Source organism: Lampetra fluviatilis, chromosome 4, assembly GCF_964198595.1.
Source record: "Lampetra fluviatilis chromosome 4, kcLamFluv1.1, whole genome shotgun sequence".
Lineage (NCBI taxonomy): Eukaryota > Metazoa > Chordata > Hyperoartia > Petromyzontiformes > Petromyzontidae > Lampetra > Lampetra fluviatilis.
This window is the reverse complement of record NC_136278.1, coordinates 14,057,771-14,065,537: the sequence shown is the minus strand read 5'-3', so window position 1 is coordinate 14,065,537 and position 7,767 is coordinate 14,057,771.

Here is a 7,767-nt window from a genome sequence, read left to right as displayed (position 1 = left end):
TTATTTAACACTGATTTGTTTTTGCAATATCTTTGATTTCTCACGTGACATGTTTTTGCACTGATTTCTATTTGCTTCGTTGCTGTCATTGATTAGTTTTGCTTTTGTTGTTTTGGTGACCATATGAATTCTGAACATGTATGCTTGTGCATCGTCTCGTACGGATAAACTTAAAAATAAATTTCATGTGGAGTGCAATGAATGTGTTATTTTGAGTATTTTGAGTTACTAAAAATGCAACCGCGTGACTTAACTAGCCCTACAATACTAGATAATTGATATTGAGAACATACAAAGTTGGAGTATATATTCATATATCACTAACATTTCCTTCACCGCATGCAGTACTCTCATTCTGTAAGCACCCCGTGCTGGGCCCCGGCCCCTACTCTCGACCTGGGAGATTATATCATCCACTGGGATATTTTTAGGGGTGACTGCAAAATTTAACCCTTTAGCTCGTACCGATTTTAGGCTGTCAGAAATTGGGATGTTACTCTGATTGATGACAATCTTGTTAACATCTACCCTTTAATGTGTGGATCTGGCTTATTTTTTGACAGGAGGTTGAATTTAGCGATCAAGTTAACTTTACATTTGGTTGACATTGAATTAGCAGAGGAGACTGTCATGTTATCTCCATGGTCCCAATCAGAAGTGGACATTTTATCTGTTAATATTAGGTGTGATTGTAAGAGAGTCTTATTATCAAGTTCAAATCGGAGCAATCTTATTCTCTCTGAGATTAGTGATAGGGTGGCTTCACTCGGCAGCGCCCCTCCTCTCTGTCTCTTCTCCCTGGCTCCTCCCCCCCTCTCTTGCCTTTATAGCCTCTTGTTACAGCAGCCCTTTTGCCCACTTTAGCAATTGTTTCTTGCTGTGGTTGTCCCACCTGATGACGGACGTTTGTGTTGCGTCCGAAACGTCGTGATTTAATTTATTTTATTTTATACCTACGTGACTTTACCGAAAGAACCAAAGAGTTTGGTTCCCTGCAGTCACGAACACTTAAAATTTAAATAGGATTTATATTATATTAAACAGTCGACATTTTCGGAAATGGTCCTTCACTCATTAAAAATAACTTAATCACTCCTGCAGTCAGTCAGTCACATTTACTAAAACATATTTTGATGGTGAACCAAGGCAAAAGGACCACAGTGCACGTCTCCAGGAACTGCTGGTGGTTTTTGCATGGCAGACAACCACTGAATGCGTTTCATACGTTTCTGCGTATTGTTTACAACTAAAAACGTTTGCACTATTGCAGACCATTTTGGGAAATAACAACGACGCCCGTCTCTCCACATAAAAATCACATACAGAATATATTGCTCCATCCACCTGAATTTAAACTAATGTTTTTCAGCAGCAATTATTAAAAATGTACAAAAGGGCTGCAAAAAGAAATCGAGACAGTGTTATGCAGAGACAGGGCTATGGATTATGGAGAGAGATATAAGGAGAGACGGGGCTATGGAGAGACAGGGCTATGGATTATGGAGAGACAGGGCTATGGAGAGACAGGGCTGTCGAGAGACAGGGCTGTGAAGTCAGGAGAGTCGGCTATGGAGAGACAGGGATGTTAGAGTCTGGAGAGGCAGGGCTATGTTGACAGCAATGGAATATGGAGAGACTGCCACCTGATGTTCATGTGCGTGCACAGCGTGCTACGTGCAGTTCACGCGCATTGTAAGAGAGCGTACCGTAGTAACAGGCCATTGTGTGCCGGTTACATCGTTTCAAATTGACACTTTATCTATACTCACTCAATTGGGATTGCTTGCAGCAACATCACCTTCTCCTGTGAAACTATCGCAGACTGTGTCTGTGAAACACAGCAGCGCCTTCGCGATCGAATGACGCGAATAGGAAACGTCTCTTGGCATCTCCCATTCTGTCTTTTCTGTCATTTAAACAATTTATAATCACTAATGTAAATCGATAGTTGTGGAACGCTTTTATGTTGTCTACCGGCCGAGTCGCCCTTGAAAAAGAGGTTCTTAGCTCAATGGCCTTTATTTAGAATATAAACTTCCGATTCAAATTCTGACGAAATTTTCGAAATTGAAAACTCGTTTCTTTAGAACTGCGTTTTGTGTTTAGTTTGTTGCCTTTCCCCCGCACCTCCGATGAGCATGGATGGCTACGTACACTGCGAAATAAGTTCAACACACATATACATAGCTTAACACGGAGGCTTTCTCGACCAATATTATCCATGACGTTTCTGGGTTAGATCGCGTAAATATAAATGTTGATTTCTTCACAACTCTGGCTGACGCCTGATGAGGCTGATTGTAATTACCAGCGAGACGTCGTACTCGAATTGTAAATATTGTGGGTTTACTCTCCAACACACCGGTGTGCTGTAATTGTAACTAATTGGCATGTTTTGTTTACGTGACAAACTTTACTAATTGGCTGTGTCGGGTGGTGGCGAGTTTAACGACACATTTGTAAATCTTGACTTAAAGCTTTCGTGACAGCTGGAATTCATACTCTTTGGGGCTTTTGGTAAAGTCACGTAGATAGAAAAAAAATCACGACGTTTCGATCGCAACACGAGCAATCGTCCTCAGGTGAAAAAATATAGTAGGAGAACTGCTGAGGCAGGAAAAATATAGCGGGAGAGCTGCTGCAGCAAGAGGTTTTTCAATGGTTTTACTTAACTTGACGCCTATGCTTGTCGTGGTCAAATCTTGTAATCAAAATTTAGTCTACTTCCTGTTGTCCAAATAATTCCAAATTTTGCACACGTACTCAGATCCGGTTACAATGCATGCCTGTAGCAAAATCTGTATCAATTAATCAACTAATTGGCGCTTTTAAAGCAATTCACATTTTGTATGGACGACTTATTAATTACATATTTATTTGGATAGGTCAAAAACGCCATGGTCCCTAAACTCTGGAATCGCCTCCCCCAAGAAGCAGGCGTCACGTGTCTTAGGCAGATCCATTACAAAAATAATAAATTAAATCAGGCAAGCGTTGATGTGGGAGCAGGCGCCGCATCATTGACGTACTTCTCGACGGTGAGTTAAACGAAGTTGTGAAAAAAAGTTATTAAACTTATATTCCTCTGTATGTCGTGGTAAAATCTTGTAATTAAAATGTCGTCCACTTCCCGTTGTCCAATCGAGTTATTTACTTTTTAGTGCACTTCAAAATAAAACCGTTGTTTAAAAAAAACTTTTTTTAAAGGAGTTTATTAGGTTTGAGATGGGTGCAACCCAAGGGTAAGTGGGCGGGGTTAGAGATGGAATTTGCATGTAAATGTAAGATCGGAAAGCCTTATACACCTCACGACTTTGGTGCTGAAGAGGCGCCCATTGTATTGCTAGAGATTAGCATGTCAATGTGAGACGGCTCCCGCAGCAGCGGCTGTGTTAATGAGAAGATTGACATGTCAGTGTCAGAGAAGCGGGCACAACGCCACCTCGTGGGCAACAAAAGCTGCGGCGGTAGCCGCAGCCACCGCAACCACCGCAACGGTGGCCGTGCCAGTGAGACATTCAGCCTATTAAACAACGAGAGTGAGACATTTAGCCTGTTAATGTAAAGACATTTAACAAGGTAATGTAACTCAGAAAGTCGGAAATAACTGCTAATATCGGCAGGGAGGATGGAAGTATAACAGCCAGTTATGACTTTATCTGGTTAATAACGTCCTTCCAATGATTGCTCAGTTTGTACCCATCTTCTCGGTTGAAATTGTGACTGTGTTTATATATCTGGATGGCTTCATGAACAAATCTTTGTTGTTCTCCTGTTATATGTTTTCACCTGACGATTGCTTGTGTTGCGATCGAAACGTCGTGATTTTAATTTTTTTTTCTATCTACATGACTTTACCGAAAGACTCAAAGAGTATGGCACATTTATATTTAAGCAATCTTACCCAAATCTCTATTATGGATACATATACACACCTTATTATTACAGTGCCGTATTGTTAAAAATAAAGGTTTTTTAGTTAGATCACGTAAATATAAATGTTTCGTTAAACCCGTTACCACCCGACAGCCTATTAGTTAAGGGTTGTCACGTAAATATAACGTGCCAATTAATTACTAGTTCAGCACACCGGTCTGGTGGAGAATAATCCCACAACATTTGCAATTCGAGTACGACGCTTCGCTGGTGATTGCAACCAGCCTCATCAGGCGATGATGGCCATAATTGTGAAGAATTTTAAAACATTCAATAGAGCGAGTATTCATAAGAGGTTTTTTTGGGTTAGATCGCGTAAATATATAAATGTGTCGTCAAAACCCGCCACCACCCGACACAGGCAACTAGTAAGGGGTTGTCACGTAAAACAGAACATGCCAATTCGTCACTAGTACAGCACACCGGTGTGTTGGAGAGCCAAGCCACGACATTTACAATCTGAGTACAACGTTTCGCCAGTAATTACAACTAGCTTCATCAGGCGACAGCCAGATTTGTAGAGAAGTCTAACTGTTTATCGAAAGAAAACGCATACTGACGCCTATCTGAATGCAGTCACACCATCACCCCGCACAGAAATCTGCAATCCCACGATCGCGAAAGCCGACGAGTTAAACAGAGCGAGTTGTCTTCTTGGTTCTTTCGGTAAAGTCACGTAGAAGGGAAGTAATAAAATAATAAAAATAAAACATAATAAAATTATTCTCACGACGTTTCGGCCACAACACAAGCAGCCGTCCTCAGCTGAAGACCAGGTCTGTCGAGGCGACAGCGTCTAAATGAAACACCACCACGCTTGGAGCGTATATTTAAGTTGGTTTGGAAGGGGGGGAAACATGCGCCTTGACAAAAGAATCTGCATATCAAGAGGAATTTAGCATATTTATGGGAAATGCAGAAATGCGACTAGAGCTACTTGTGAAATGCGTAGGAGGTGGGCGGGGGGTTTTCAAAGTCATATTATGCATAATAGACCTGGTCTTCACCTGAGGACGGCTGCTTGTGTTGTGGCCGAAACGTCGTGAGAATTATTTTATTATGTTTAATTTTTATTATTTTATTACTTCCCTTCTACGTGACTTTACCGAAAGAACCAAGAAGATGAATCCCTGTAGTCACGAAAGCTTTAAATAGAGCGAGTTGTATTGCTGTTGTAGTGCACCGATACCCTGGTGGCAGCAGGTGGCGGTAGAGCAGCAGCGAGGGACGTGCCGCCTGAACTCGGCCATGGCGCGCGTCGTTCGCCACAGCAAGCGCACCATTGTCACGCCACTCTGCCTCTTGGTTATTTCGTTTGGTGCCTTCCTACCACCTCGCGGGACAATATTCCTCGAAAGTTTGCGAAAGGCAGAATTGTTGTACTTGCAGTCTTCCATTTAGCCCCACATTGGCTGCACAAATGAAAATATATACTCTTAGTTTTTTCGGTAAAGTCACGTAGGTAAAAATAAATAATAGAAAGAATAAAGGGATTTTTATTTATTTATATTATTATTTATATTATTTTTAATATTTGTAAAATTTATATTATTATTCCTATTATTTTTATTATTTATAAAATATTTTTTATTTCTATTATTTATTTTTACCTACGTGACTTTACCGAAAAAACCTAAGAGTATGAATCCTTGCAGTCACGAAAGCTTCAAATCTAAAATGAAGATATGATTGAGGATTACAACCCTCAGCAGATGTGCTATACATTGACAATGGAATTCAAAGGACTGCCGTGCGATGCTTAAAATCTACAGTTTTAAAATTCAAAATGCACATCGCTACATTCACAAGCCAATGAGGTTTACCAGCCCATGCGTTTCTTATTTTACTAATTCGCTTAAAACTAGTCAACGCATTATTGTCAATAACGAGCGTGTAGATTTAGTTTTGTTAACTCTGCTTTTGCACCACTGTCGACAACAACAGTAGCTATTTGCTTAACGAGTGGGAAAGCTGTAACTTCCTTACGTTTCAGGAAGAGACGCGCGCACGCACACGCACGCAATTAATTAATCTTTCAGTACATAAATGACGGTGTCACAATCGGAGCTCCAATTTATCTTCATGATGTAAATCGTGCTACAAGGCACCGCGTTCATTGATGAGCGCAAGCCCAAAGAGGCGCGCATTGCGCATGTACGTATGTTGAACTTCTTTCGCACCGTACGTAGCCAATCGTGTCACCTGGAGCTGCGGGATATGAATATGTGCAGATGGTGCCTATGGTGTGAGCAAGATAAACTATCGCCCCGGTGGGTGCGTGATATGTCTCGTTCATTTTGTTGAATGTGCCTCGCAACAAGACTCCCGGAATGCGCCCGATGTCGCCACATCTCCGAGGCGAAGGCGAGCCGAGCATGGACACTGCATGGATGTGTGACCGTCAAGTACAAAACAGGTTTGTGCAATCCCACGGTGTCAGCAGATGGCAGTGCCGCAAAGTCCCGTAGTCGTTCTGCGCTATCCTTCCACGCCTTCACCAGCCTGCATTGACCGGCGCGGTGAAGAATGGTCAAATAACCCCCAACGAGCCCGCACGACGTGAGGGAAGGAGTTCTCAAGCAGCCGGTGGATTGGAGAGAAAAAGAATGACCGTTCGTGTAGCCCGTTGAGTGTTTACGCGGCACGTGGAGTTTAAAGCTTCGTTTAAACATACGCAGAGTATCACGGAATTGAACAAACGTTGAATGTGTGCTCGTGAAACAAGTCTGCCAATCGGTGAGAAAGAGCGTCGGCAGTTTAAAGTTCGTCTTTTAAGATAAAGTCTACTCCCGTGCGTCAGGGAGAAGGGGGGGCTCCCCCACAGCTGGCTAATCCGTCTACAATGACACCAACTGCTGGCTTGCTGCCAAGCGGGCAAGCCAACTGGAGTGGCTCTGCTCCTCACTACCCCCACTCGAACTTGACTCGGATTGATACAACCTGAGGATCGATCCCCATCATCTATCGCTGTATCGTGATTAAATTAGGCGCGCACCGCGGCAGTAGTGGGCAGTTTAAACGGCTGCTGTGCGTTGATGCAGTACGCACATTCGTGGGGGCATCATCGAATTTAGAATTGAATGAGAATTGCTAGCAATCACGGGTACATTCTGCATGCTGTGCGCATGGCATTATCTTATCATTGTTAACTTACGTTTTAAAAATAGTATTAAAAATGCAGGCTTCACGGGTACTACATCAAGTGTAATACTTCTGTTTTAAACACATGGAGAAAGTTACGTCGCGTCTTCAAATAGCTCTGCGACGTGAACAGCTTGAAGCGCTGTGAGTTATCGCTGTAATTCAATGCAACGTGCGGTTGAATAATACATGCGGTGGCGAAAGATGTTTAAAGAGCTCTAAGTGCGGCTTTTTAAAACTTCGCGCCGTATCCTGTTAGGGTTCATACCGCGAAGCACTCAATTGTTGAGCGAGTGTTGCAGATTTGAACCGCATAGGGGCGACCTCTGAAATAGTGTTTTTTTTCCACCTCTGCATAATTTAACCTGATAGTAGCATCGGGCTTCTATACACGCCCGTGTTAAGCTGCCATGAAATTACCTATTTCCCATGATATGTGCCCCAAATAGCGTATCGCGTCTTTTCGTGAAACATGCGTGGAACAGAACCTTGCTCGCGTCTGCACGTGTTTATTTGACGTCTGCCCCACTTGTTTTGCGTAGTGAACCCGCACACACATATGTGCTGCATACGCATTTGGACAATTTGACCATATGGCCCGTGTAAACAATACATGTCCCAGTTACCACTACTACGTTGGCTTGCGTTGAGGATTCTGTGGAGTGGTTGAGCATTGTTTACCTTTAGGCT